Here is a 14349-nt window from a genome sequence, read left to right on the forward strand (position 1 = left end):
ATCTGTTTTTTAGGCATGGAGTCTGAGCAGGAGAATGCTGTACTTGTTTCTTTGCCTTTAAAGCTGCTTTAGTCTTTGTCTTTGAAGCTGAAGATGGCTTAATATATAGTTGTGTAGGTCTGAAGACACCCGCAGAAGCCGATGCCTGCTCAGTGGCTCCAGACCCATCTGAGGGAATGATTTCTGAGTGTCCAATACCTTGAGTATCCAGAGGCCCAGTCGGCTCCATGTGGGAGTCGGAAGAGGCCTGTGGCTCTGAGGTAGCGGGAACCAGGGGCTGCGAAAGAGCCTCAATGAGAACTGGCGACTGGCCTAGCAGAGGCCTCGTCATTGGTTTTGGACCTCGAATGCCTATCTTTTCCTTGTCCTTGCGTTTTTTGTAAACTCTGGTTGTTGGCTGGTCCGACGGCATTATATAATTAAATCTTCTGCCAAAGTAATGAAATGCAAAATCGAACCGACGCTTAATAGTGCGTTGGTTAAATCTAGTACAAAACCGACAGCTAGCAACATTGTGATCAGGGCCTAGGCAAGGAATACAGTAAGAGTGAAAATGCTTATGAGGTATTTACTTCCCACAAGAAATACAATTGTTAACTTTTTCTGACATCGGTCTGGAGCAAGAAAAAAGTTTCCCCAACGGGGTACTTAGCATTAATAAAGACTTCCGTTCTGAAATTCGGATTTGAATATCTCAGGAGTCGGCCGACCGGCACTTGTGAACTGCTTTTGCTTCGGGCACCACGCAGCAAGAAAGACTGAAGAAAATGGCGTTGGCTGCATCTTTTATACCCCTGGTGCACTGACGTCAGGGAAGAGGCAACAACCGACACCGGACCTAGACTTTGGAATTCTGGCCGACTCAGGGTAGCCTGTCAGCAGGATAACCCAAGAGTAATGAACTGCAACAGTGAAACACGATGAACATCAGCAACCTCAGCCACTACCAACTCCCTTTGACTGGGTGGAATGTCGGAGACCAATTTCTCTGCATTTAGAGGAGAAAGGGAATATAGTAGCCTCTGGATGTAATCTTTCGCACCTAAGCGTTTGATGCGAGTTGAGCCCAGGAGCTTGCGTATAGAGAAAAGCGAACCCCCCCATACTGCTCCAGGGTAGGACAGCCTCCTCCTCTCCTCTGGATGAAGACTCCCCTAAGTTTTCTTAGCACTGATTAGATGTTGAGCTTCATCTACCTCAAACTTTGGTATAAAGTCTTCCATAAATATTTCCATATGTACTCTGTTTCCACACTTCTCTGCTTTATGCACATTTTCATAAAAATTTCCAGAATTTCTCTTCTACAGGATTTTTCTTGTTACAATTTCGTTAAATTTAGTGACAGCCCTTTCAACATTCTGTTGCCTAAGTCTTGCTAAAATATTCTGAGCTCTGGAGTTATCAAAAAATAGTCACTTAACTGCAACCTTTCTAAACTCATGCACATTATCCAGATACTCCCTTATTTTCTCTTTAGTACTCTGCATTTGCACCTCCATTTATTCTGTAAAATTCCGCTTTTTCTGAGTAAGTTAACCTTTGTCAGCCCATCTAAGTAATTTCTATTACTTCTATCTATTTCACTTTTATTTTGACCCTGTTTTTAAATATCATTTTATCCCAGTTACTAGCTATAATTTCTGAAGATATTTCTATCTTCCTTAATAACTTGAATAATTTCCACTATCCATTCCTTAAACTCTCTTTTTAATAGGTAAATGAAAAAGCACCAGTGTGTTATCTTTTCTTTGTTACCCTGCATTTTTATTTCAGTTTTTATGGCTGCATGATCAGAAACAGCTACTGGATATTTGAAGACTGCAATTAAATGCATGTATTCCTGTGAAAGGTAATTTTGTATAGTCTAGCTTTGTTACTGTACCTTTGAGAATATGTACATTCTGTCACTACAGAAGTCACATCTTCCATCTAAATTATTTTCATAAATTTATTGCAGAAACCTACCCTCATTTTGTTATATTATCGCTTTTAGGTCCCCTGATAATATCATTATTGCATATCAAATTCCAGTCCTCACCTATAAATATTCCCTGCTGAAAGCTGATCATTTCTCGCAAAATTTTCTTAAGCTCCATAATGGCACTTTTAGGTGGCTACTGTGGCTACATGCTACTGTAATCCTCTTCCTCCCTTGCCAATAGGCATTTACTACCACAAATCTACCATTAATGTATTTTCCCTTTGTACCTCATTCTGTTGAACATCTATTCTGAAATCCTCTCTGTCAAATTCACATACTCACTTCTTTCCAAATGCGTCTCCTGTAGTACTGCTATTTGCATTCTGCATTTCTTAATACAATTCAATACTCCTTCCCTTTTATCTATACCTGTAAGGCCATTCATGTTCCAGGATAATATGGACAGCATAGCCATCATGACAAAAAGCCACTGTTCCCACCTATTACACAGGACAGTTTTTTGAACAGGTTTTTCCAACTTTTGTGTTACATGTATATACTGATGTTTGGCAGGCTGATCTTTTGTACACCAGTTTCTTCTCGTCTCCATTTGAACCTATGTCACATTAGTCATGCTAAAATAGTTAAACCAACAAAGAAAATGTATGCACCAAAACCTTCTGCCATTTTAAAGTTGTACTGAAAATGTTATATGTAATATTCACAAAAACAAGACTGTGCAGCATTTTTCCAAAGGCATTTATCACAAATTAAGTTTAAAAAGCACTCCCTTAATAAAATACACTACAGGAAACAAAAGTAAAATAAAAATATCCAAGCATGAACAGAGTCACCTGAATTATTATTATAATAAACCTTCAGATATCAAATTGTGCATATGAATTAAAATAGCCATAATATATTCATTAAATGCTAGATAAGATACTGTGATGTAAAAGTTAATCTAGTCAGAATTCACAGTTCAAACTTCTTCAAACTTCTAAGCTGGAATCTCAACAATAAGCTTAGAAGTGTTTCACATTAAGTGCCAATTGGTGGATCACAGGGAGGCCTTCTGCAATGATTTTTTTGTTTTGTTTTCTATGCCCCTGCACAAATTCACACAAAAATATTAGTGTATTTTGTCATGCACGTGTAAGTTACCATTTGCATCACTGTATGTGGTGAATAAAGCTCCAATTAGGATTGTCTGTCTTTTTTTTTTTTTTTTTTTTTTTTTTTAAAGATATGGTCGCTGATGCACTAAGTATCTATGGTGATCTTTAACCTAAGTGCTATCAGCTCTGGGAAAACAAGGAATGTGTCCATAGACTTTAATGGACATACTCTGCACATGTCCAGGTATAAGTCTGTTAAAAACTATAGACCCATAACCAAGATGATATCACCAGGGAAAGCACTACATTTATTTGACTACTGGTTTTAATAAAACATTTTTACTAAAAAACGCAGTCTAAATAAACATGGGTAGACTATGGGAAAACACCTTAAGGCACTTATTAGATGCCGTGACACACAGCTTTACCATAAAAACACACTTTAAATACATTTAACTCACTAAAACTGCAAGCTTTAATGAAAAAAATAGCAATTAAAAACTAGAAAACTAATCAAAACTAATCTAAAAGTCAAATCAAAGCAGAGAGCTACTTTTAAGTAGCATTACTTTTCCAAATAATCCCTATTGCTCAACCACCACCAAATGCATGCCTGACACAGATTAAGTAGACTTAAACCAAAACGTCACCTGGCAGTTTGCGGCCCCTTGTTTATAAGGGTCCATGAACTGTTGACAAAACTGCAATATGATTTGCAAGGCAAAGCAAGATATATGGCTGAATCGAACTATACAAAAAAAAAAAAGAAGTTATTTATTCACCATAATGTTCCATCTCTGTTGTCCATTTTCATTCATCCTCAACATTAAGGTTCAGATATGACTCAGCCGTTACTTTAGCTTGTGGCCACTAGGAAACTCTCAAGCTCCTCCCTTACCCATAATGCAACATCCCCAACATACCTGAGATCTTTCTGGCTGGTTTACCTATGCCAAGAAACATTATAATTATTATCCTGGTAGAAGAAACTAAATCTTTAGCTCAACATAGGGACAACAACGTCCTTATAAGCTCTTGCTCTTCCAGAACTCATTGGATGAAAAAAGTAGGAGGTTGGTGGAAGGTGAGTTGAGAAAGAAAGAAAATGAAAGAGCACACAATAACCAACCACCATGGCTGAAGTTATAGCTTTAATAACTCAGGTAAGCGGTTTCATGCCAAATGAACTTCATCAGACCATACAAAAGCTTTCTAAATCAACACATTAAATGCATTTTAATTAAGAGCATTCATTAAAGCACATTGATAGAATTAAAACAAAATGATCCATTTCATCGTAACTGATAGGACTGAAAATAATGAAATGAAATGGCTCATTTTGTTGCAAGCAGCCAGGCAAAGGCTATGGCCTTAATGTTAATATACCACTGAAAGCAGCACTCAAAGCGAGGAAATTACATCATTAACATTTAATAGGTTATCATGGTTACTAAAACAGGTGGTGGTAGTAGGGAAAATGGAATTATATAACCTCTGGAAATAATCCTCTGCACCCAAGTTATCTTTTGTAAGGTCTAGCCAAACTCTCTGGTGCATGGATAAATGACTCCCAACTGCCTCTAGAAAGGGACAATTGGGTCTCCTTTTAGGAGTGCTAGTAGGGTCTGTCAGAGAAGGAATACCTAGACCCCTGGTTTTGCAGACCTCCTCTACTATGTGGGCAGCGTCTCCCATTTGAGTTCCCCCCTGTGCCTCTAGGGAAACTATCTTCATGTGGATCTTGGAAAGGACCCTGGGACTTCTTGAACCACATTTTTTGACCTTCTCACTGATTCCTTGAAAAGGTCTTTTGAAAAGTAGAAAAAATGTACTGCAGAGAGGTTCTTTCTATCTTAGAAACGGAGAAGAAACTTATCAGCTATGGTAAGATTACACAAAAAAAGTGTAGGGAAAGGAGGTACTAATGTAATAAAGGCAGATGTTAAATATATCAACAAATATCATCCATGGAAAAAAAACATAGGGTCATAGGAAGTTACTAGGCTAATGGCCCTAGGGCCCTTACAAGCCTATTCAAGTACTACCCTTATTTCCATGAAACATAATAAAGCGACACTGATTTCAGACAACTCACACAGGACAGATGATGAAGACCTTGAATTTTCCTTGTGAGAAATCTTTGTAGTTTTTCCAGTTGCTGCAGGTGCTTGGAAAGTTACATACCAAAAGGGGCATTGTACTCAATTATTGTCCTGATGAGGGAAGAGTACAGGGAGGTTATAACATCTTTTTTTCTGGAGGCAATGTCCTCACTTATGAGATGAGCAATACAGAATGCCCTTCTGACCACTGTGGAGACAAGGTGATCAAAGGTAAGACTACTGTCATCCTGTGTGCCCAGGTCTCTCATGAGTGAGTGTGTACTTAGGGTGTTGGTAGTGACATGGTAGCTAGCAAGAGCATTGCTCTTACCGAAAGGGATAATACATTTTTTCCATTGAGTTTAAAGCCACGGTTTTGGCACCAATCATTTGTTTGTGTAAGACCCTCTTGTTGGATGTTGACATCATCTGAAGATTCTATGACCGCTCCCAGTTTGCAGTCACCAGCAAACTTTGTCAGTCACAGACTTTTAGTTTTTGCTTATACTTCCAGTAGCGTTCACAGGACTGATCTGTGTGGAACACCAGTGGTTACAGGTCTGCTGTTGGAGGTGGACTTCCCTATTTTGACTATATGTGTTTTATCAGTGAGCCAGTTAGCGACCCATCTAATGACATAATGGTTGATACCTAGCTGAGTGAGTTTGTCAATGATGCATGAGTGGGGGACAGTGTCAAAAGCTTTGGCTAAGTCTGGGTAGGCTGTATGCACAGATTCCCCCCCATGAAGGACCTTGGTGACTGTCTCGAAGAAGTCCACCAGGTTTAAAAGGCATGATCTCCCTTTCACAAATGCAAAATGAGTAGGGTGAAGTGTTTGGAGATCAGGTCCAAGATGATTAACTCCATGTCACTGCAGATAAGGCTAGTCAGGCTAATAGGTCTATAGTTCCCGGGGTCTGTGGAAGCATCATCTTTACACTAGGGAATAATGGTTGCAGTTTTCCATTCAGCTGGGACGAAGCCAGTGCTTAGACTTTGATTGAAAAGAGTACTCCCAAAGGTGCTGCTAATTCTTGTTGGAGCCCATGTAGGTGCCTGGGATGTTATCAGGTCCCACAGATGCTATGTTTTGGCCTTAGAAAGGGCATTTGCAACCTGCTCTTTATACAAGGTATGGAACAGGTTGTAGGGATGTCATGGGGTATGTATGGCATGGACAGGGGAGTAAAGTTTTCACAAAACTTGTCGGCCACCAGGTTAGCTATGTCCAGAGGCTAAATATATGTGGTATGATTAACTACCAGCTCTGCAGAAATCTGGGCCTTTCCTTTTAGGTTATAGCTGTAACTAAAGAATGCCTTATGGCTGTCCTTAGTTGAAGAAGCTAATCTGGATTCATAGTTTGCGTTGGAGGACTTCACAAGAAGTCTTATTTTCTTGTTCAAGCTGAAGAGGGGGTGGTTCCAGTTTAGGGCTTGCTCCCTCTTACTATTAGACAGCAATTTCTTCCTCTTATTGTAAAGTCTGTTAATGGCAGTTGTCCACCAGGCAGGTTTCCTCTTCTTTGAGGAGCTTGTTTTGGCCCTATCAGGTATGGCTGAGTCAATGCAGTTATAGAGGTGTTTGTATAAAGCACTGGTGTAGAACACTGCATAGCTGCCAATTCCACCTGAGGGGGGAGGTGCAGTGAAGCTATTTATACTATCACATAAGAGGAAAAGTTTTTTTAGTTTAACTGCTGCTGGGGGAGGTCAAGTGTGACAGTTACTTGAATGAGACTGATTTGTGGTCAGATCTCACCAGGGAAGACCTCACAGTGGGGGCGCTATAGTAGTCTCCCATATTGGTAATCACCAGATTCAGGATGTTGGCATTCCTTGTGGGGCTGTCAACCAGCTGGTCCAGGGCACTGGAGTTAAAAAAAAATCAAGGAACCTTTTGGCAAGTGAGTTTGAGCACAAGAAATTTACCCAGTCAATGGATGGATAGTTAAAGTCTCCCAAAACTATGGTGTTCGGATGTATCTTGATAGACTCAAGTAGATCCAAATAGGCAGAGTGGGTATCCTGATTCATGGAGGGGGTCCTGCAGCTGGCAATGACTTGAATAGCTGTCCTGCCAACAATTACTTGCACCTGAAGTATCTCCAGGGAATCATACTGTTTAACCAATCTGGAGGTGTATTTATCTTTGATGAATAGTGATACAGCCTCCTTTAATTTTCACACCTTAAGTTTGTTGTCTGAACGTGTGAAAGGAAGTGTAACCCAGTATGGCTGGGGTGCTTTCCAAAGCCTTAAACCAGGTGTCCGAAACTGCACAAATGTCTGCATTTTCCAAGGTGAAGACTGCTTCCAGTCAGTGCGGTTTCATGTTATGACTCCTAGCATTTAGTAGTATAACCCTGAAGTTTAGATGGAGATGTTATGCTCGGAATTTTGTCCTTGAGACACTGCCTAAAAAACGCACTATGTGGGTGGCAAGAGCCTTAGCCAGTAGCCAAAATCCTAGGGGTGACAGATGAAGGCCATTTCTGGCAAAGCATCATGTCTGTCGATCATACCATCCCAGGCTGACAGATCCTGGATCCCCTAAGAATGATACCAGAAACTAAGAAAATTACTGAAGTCAATAATAATAGTTTGTAGTGAGGCATCACACTAGATGAAAGTAAAATGCTGCTTAAGGCTAAGGATATACCTGCCTGAGACACACAATCTGAGAGCTCAGTCACTTCTCACTTTATATATTCCAGAGAGGTACATCTTAAGTCGTTAACACCAACATGGACTATGACAGATTCATAACAGTACCTGTTGTTGACAAACTTGTGTGCACGTGTGATATGGTGGATCCTAGCACCTGACAGACAGCTGACCATGACCTTTTCCTTATCTACCCTGGTGAGAGGGACATGTGTGTGTCTCACGATGGAATCACCTATGACTAATATGTTTGGTTTTATGTTCTGCCTTAAGGGCTTGACAGGCGAGACACTGGTGCATGAGCTATTATGTGTACTGTGTTCTGTAGAGGAAGTATTGTGTGTAACATGCTTCTGTTGGTGTTTGGGAGGTCTCTAGTTTTTATGTATTTTTCTGGTGAGGACCTCCGCATATGTAGGCATGTGTGATATGTGTTTGGGTGGAGTAGGAAGTGAGTTGTGCAGGCTGATAACTGCTCATTGTCATATGTACTGAGTGGTGTGTAAAACAGCATGGTTTCAAGGTTCTTAACATAGCTGCATCTCTCACATGTTGAGTTTGTGTGGAGTAGGAGAAGAGGGTTGTTGGTGAACATAAGACAGTTGCTACACTGCCTCAAGATGCCCATGGCGACCAAGCTAGCTGGATAAACTGTGGGAAATTGTCCGTCTATAGTGTTAGGTAAATGTATATGGTCAAGAAAAGAGGTTACACTTAGGAATGGCTAGTGGGTGAGAGGTGTGTTGGTACCTCGGAGGCTAGGTTTAGTGTTCCGCCTGAGAGTAGAGCAGGGCTACGAAAAACTCCTGGAGGACCATAAGCAAAGTGCTAAAGGAAAATTTAACAAGCAAAATGTTTGCATCTATAACCACCAATGGAAACCACCGCTATGCAGCAGTGCACAATGGTGTACTACACGCAAACAAGTGCAAATGCAGGATTTAAACAAAACAAGAAATAACCCTTTTAACTCAAGCTAGCCAATAAGGATGCTCTGTCTGAGCTTTAGTGCAATCACCCCAGATAAAATGGGACCCAGACAGCATTCTCCTCCCACAAGGGTGCAGAAGAAACTTTACCAACAAGGATGTCTTGAATTTGATGTTCAGAAGTTACAAAACACACCCAGAAACAGCAAACCTGGAACTGGGCTATGCTACAGCTAAACTAGTACAGTATACAGTAAAATATGGAAAAAAACAGTTCAGACAATTCAAACAGCAGAATGTAAATACAAATTAAAAGTGCAATATAAGAACAAAAAGAGGTACTTATAGTTAGGTTGGAAGCAATTTAAGTTACAGATATTTCAATATCTCAGTGAAGAGATGTTTTTATTGCTCAAGTAATACCTCTCTAGATTCAGCAAGTCTGAATTTGGCCTATGATATAAAATGCAGTAGTACTAGAAATTCAAAGTGATTAAAATCACACTCATAACAGTCAATATGTCTTCTCCAGCAATTCCCAGCTTAGAAGGGCTTAGGCCACACTCTCCTGCCGCAAGACTCTAGACCTCAACTCTCCTAATGTAAAATAACTGTTTTGGAGCCCAAGTGGTTAAACCAGGACTAAGACACTTTCAAAATAACAGACATAATGAGCCTTCAATCAGCAATTCACAATTCAGAAGTGTCTAGGTTATCCTCTCCTGCCACAAGAGTTTAGACCACAAAATTTACTAATATAAAATAACTGGTTTGGAACCAAAGTGCTTAAACCAGAACAAAGGCAGTTAGAACAACAGGCACAATAAGTCTGGGTTTGGAGCCCAAGGGTTTAAACCAGAACTATGACACGTTCACAATAACAGACACCATGATCCTTCAACCAGCAATTCTCAGCTTAGAAAGGTGGTAGGCTATCCTTTCCTGCCTCAAGAGTTTAGACTACAAATCCTCCTAATGTAAAATAACTGATCTGGAACCCAAGTGCTTAAACTAGAACAAAGACACTTAGAACAACAGACACAATAAGCATTTACCCAGCAATTTCCAGAAGGGCAGAAGTTACCTTCTCCTCCCATAAATGTGCAGACCAGAAACCCTCAATGTAAAATAACTGGCCTGAAGTCCACGTCCATAAACCAAAACTAAGAGGCTGAGAATAACAATTACAATTTAATCAGGCTACTAACAAGCAGTAATAAATGCAGCAGAATAAATGCAAATGAACACTTAAGAACAAGCAGCAAAAGCAAAATAAAGTAATAACAAGAAACACAAACACAGTAAAAAAAGCTGAGTAAAGTGTTAATTTTTTTGTTTTTTAGTTAAGGGAGGAAATAGAAGATAATTCAAGGTTAAGAAACTAAAGGGGTGGACCTTCCCAAATGATCCCACAGTACCCAGTAGAATAAGGTGATGTGATAGGACTGGGAGAAGTATCCAATATCAAATTTATAGTAGAGGCTGGCAACTCAAAAGGCACCAAGTTTTAAGAAAACAACAGGTGGGTGGGAAAAAATAAAATGGAGACAGATATAACAGATGCAATGCAATCAACAACATAAGAGCAGTATAGCAGTAAGCACATGGAGATTCTTTAACAATGCATGCAGAAAACCAGTGATAATAAATAAATGTAGCACAGAGTTATTAAATATGATGGAAAAAGTGCAAAAAAGTATACTTATATCAACTTTGTATTTCCAGATGGTTTAGAAGCAAGCCAAATCTTGTCTTTTTATCTTCTCTACAAACCCAGAAGCTCGAAAGTTCAAAGCGACCATGTCCAAACGAAAAACTGGCAATCGAGATCTGGGGTACGTTACATAATGGTGCATTATGGGTAGAGAAGGAGCTCAAGAATTTCCTAGTGGTCACGAGCTAAAGTAATGGCAGAGTCAGAGCAGAGGATTGGAACTGAACCCAACTGTTGAGGAATGAATGAAAATTGACATCAGATCATTACTTAATCCACAATAAGCAAGCAGAGACACCAGTTCCTATCACATACTTGAAATGCACAGCCCCATTTTCAGTGAATATGAGATGTCTACTGAAGAAATGCTATGTAAGAAAAATAAAATATATAAAAATGTATGCATTCAACTGCTACTTTAGTCAAAGCACTTCCCAAAAATATTCAATCACAAAAAAATAAAAAAACATGACATAACTAAATTGTATACCTTTCTCAGAGGAACTGCTACATAAGAGTTAGCAATAATGCAGAGAGGTTGCAGGGGGTACACTGAGGGGCCTTACTAACCATAAAACAACTAGGTAAACCAATTGTTCATAAGTGGAAGCCATGCAGCATTTTGTAATGATAGTGAAACTGACGAGAGACAGAGTGAGTGTTTTTTATTACTATCTTCCTCTCGTCTGAAATTTTGCAATCTCAAACTTTGTCAGCGAGTGTATATGTGTGTGTGTGTACTATATATATATATATATATATATATATATATATATATATATGGGTTCCCTTCAGAAGCTCGAAATACTGAAATCTCGAATTTCAGTACTTCGAGCCGAAGAAGTCGAATCCACATAATAGTGAAACGTTTAGAAGTGCGAAATTTAAAACCTCGAATACCGGAGGTTTTGAATTTCGCGCTTCTAAACTTTTGCTGTGGTCATGTATTCAGGTAAGTGTGTGTGTGTGTGTGTGTGTGTGTGTGTGTGTGTGTGTGTGTGTGTGTGTGTGTGTTAAGGGGTTTGGGTAGAGGCTGTGGTGTGTATCAGTGCGTTTTGTTTCTGTGATGTGTGTGTGCGAGGAGAATGTAGTTTGTGTGGTGGTGTTTTGTGTGTGCTTGTATGTAGTGTGTCCTTGGAGTGAGAATATTTAAGTAGGGGGGTGTGGGGGGCACAGCCCCCCACATGGAGGGTGCAGGGGTGCTTGCCCCCTTGCTTTCATGTTGTAGAGTGATTGTGTGTGTTTGTGTGGAGGATGTGAGTGTGTGTGTAGTAAAACTGCAAAATTCAAAACCTCCGGTATTCGAGGTTTTGAATTCCGCGGTTTTTAGTTTTCGTTGTTATGTGGATTTGGCTTCTTGGGCTCGAGATACTGAAATTCGAGATTTCAGTATTTCGAGCTTCTGAAGTGAATCTATATATATATATATATATATATATATATATAGATATATAGATATATAGATATATATATATATGCACACATATATATATATATATATATATATATATGCGTACACATACACACATTTTTTTTAAAATCACTATCTTCCTCTAAGATTTTGCAATCGCAAACTTTGTGTGCGCATCTGTGTGTGTGTGTGTGTGTGTGTGTGTGTATATATATATATATATATATATATATATATATATATATATATATTATGGGTCTACTTTGTTTCATTGAAAGCTTATTCCACTGAATTTCAATTCACCCTGACCAAATCGCTGAAAGCTCAAATTACTGAAAACTCATTTCACCGAATCTCTTTGTGTTTGTGGGTGTGTATATGTGTGCGTGTGTGTGTGTGTGTGTGTATATTATGGGTCTACTTTGTTTCATTGAAACTTATTCCACTGAATTTCACTTGACCCTGACCAAATCACTGAAAGCTCAAATTACTGAAAACTCATTTCACCAAATCTCTTTTCAATGAATTGAAGTACAGGCACTGTGTAATGTAAGGTAACTAAAAGGTATATGTCTTTTCCCCACTGTAGTGCAATCCTTGAATTAGTATATAGAGTTGGGGGGTATGGGGTACAGCCTTCCACTTAGTTTGGTTCTATATTATATTGCAGCGAAAGCTTCAGAAAAATACGTTTTACACCACAGACATGCATACTTACACCACCAATGACTAACTCTTTCCAAAAGACAATATATATCCAAACTAGAGATTCGGTAAAATGAGTTTTCAGCAATTTGGTCAGAATTAATTCAAATTCAGTGAAATGAACTTTCAATGAAACAAAGTACATTTTATAGGTTTACTATTAAATGTTCGAATGCACTCCGTGCGAACGGCGACCCCATCGACGCATTTGCGCGAACTGAAACACCGAAACCGTTTCGATAGCGAACCGAAACCGCGAAACTCCGACGATCGACATTACCGGCCGCGCAACACCTCCACACCCATGCTACCATGGGTCGGATGAAGTAGATTTTGCCGTTCGCACATCTGGGCGTCGGTGTAGTGACATTCGCAGTTCCGCGTTCGGGCAATGCGCGTCGCACAAAACGGGATCGACAATTTGATAGTAAACCCATTTTATATATATATATATATATATATATATATATATATATATATATATATATATATATATATATATATATATGTATATACACACACACAGACAGTTCAGGGGTGTGGGGGGAGGCTTAACCTCCTGAAAAAATGGCTTTGGTGATTTGTGCCCTTGGGAGTGTTGTGGTTTTTCAGTAGCTTCCTAAACATTTTGATATCTTTTGGGGCCATATAATCCACTTGTCAAATAATCAGGATGTGAACCACAAATTGTACTGAAAGTGCATTCTGTCATAATGTCTTGACATGCTTCAATCAGCTGGTCATCATAAGACTGAACCATATTCGTGTATCTTAAACCCACAGAAAAAAGTAATTTCAGAAATGCATGTTAAGAATATTCACTACTACAAAGGAAGGCACTTGGAATGATATAAAACTTTAAAACGTACTTACATTTAATAAGGTTATACTAATATGATGAAATTCATACAACTGCCACAGCAACATACTCAGTCATTTCATGAGACCAAAAATGCAAGCCTACTAAAAATTGGTTAGGCCAGGGCATCCAAGTCAACTCAACACCCTTTCTATTTTAGGCTCTTTAACAGAAGACAGTCAGATTCAATATTCAAGATTCAATAAAATATCAAAAAGCTGCATATCATTCTGCTTTTTCTTTGCAAGAAAAATAAACCTACAGTTTAGTATATGTAACTTGTGAGCTTACTGCATACAAATGTGTGGAATATTTAGTCATGTACTTTGGGCCCATTTGCTGCTGCTCTGGTATCAATATATTTTCTGCCATGTTATCAACATATTTTCCAACATGGTTAAAATAAAAGCAAAAACTTACAACAACAATGATGATTCTGGCTGTCAGGGTAACTGACACTTGCAGTATCATTTCAAGCAAAAGCAGAAACTGTGTTGTTGGTGGTGTAAGATAAGGAAAAAGACCATAAGACTTACATTTAGACTACTGGTGAGAGATGCCAGCATCTTCCAGTGCAGTTTTAACTGTAATGCCTAGCTGCCTATTCACTCCCTACCCATGGATGTCCCCCATCTCACCCCACTGAGATGAAGGAATTTCAGAAATCTTAGTGGCATTATGTTATCTCCTGCTTTTACAAATGAACACAGTACAAAACATACTCTGATAACTTCTTATAGGTGAAAGGATACAATAAAAACATTACATCAGCTTTACAAAAAAAAAAAAACAAAAGTCTTCACAAATCACGTTCTGATGCAATCTTTGCATTTTTAATGCAATTTTGAAAGACACATCTCCTATGTCCCTTCTTTTAGAAGATATAGTTAAGTAGAATCAATCTTAACTGTGTGTGTTACA

The 14349-nt window shown here is 39.0% G+C and overlaps 1 protein-coding gene across 11 annotated transcripts in view; it reads right to left on the reverse strand.

Annotated features, from left to right (window-relative positions):
* Window positions 1-14349, reverse strand: part of AGFG1 (ArfGAP with FG repeats 1) — a 1878478-nt gene that overhangs the window by 188226 nt on the left and 1675903 nt on the right. The gene's annotated exons all lie outside the window — the stretch shown is intronic.

The sequence above is a fragment of the Protopterus annectens genome, chromosome 4.part1, assembly GCF_019279795.1.
Source record: "Protopterus annectens isolate FY-2018-M chromosome 4.part1, PAN1.0, whole genome shotgun sequence".
Taxonomy (NCBI): domain Eukaryota; kingdom Metazoa; phylum Chordata; order Ceratodontiformes; family Protopteridae; genus Protopterus; species Protopterus annectens.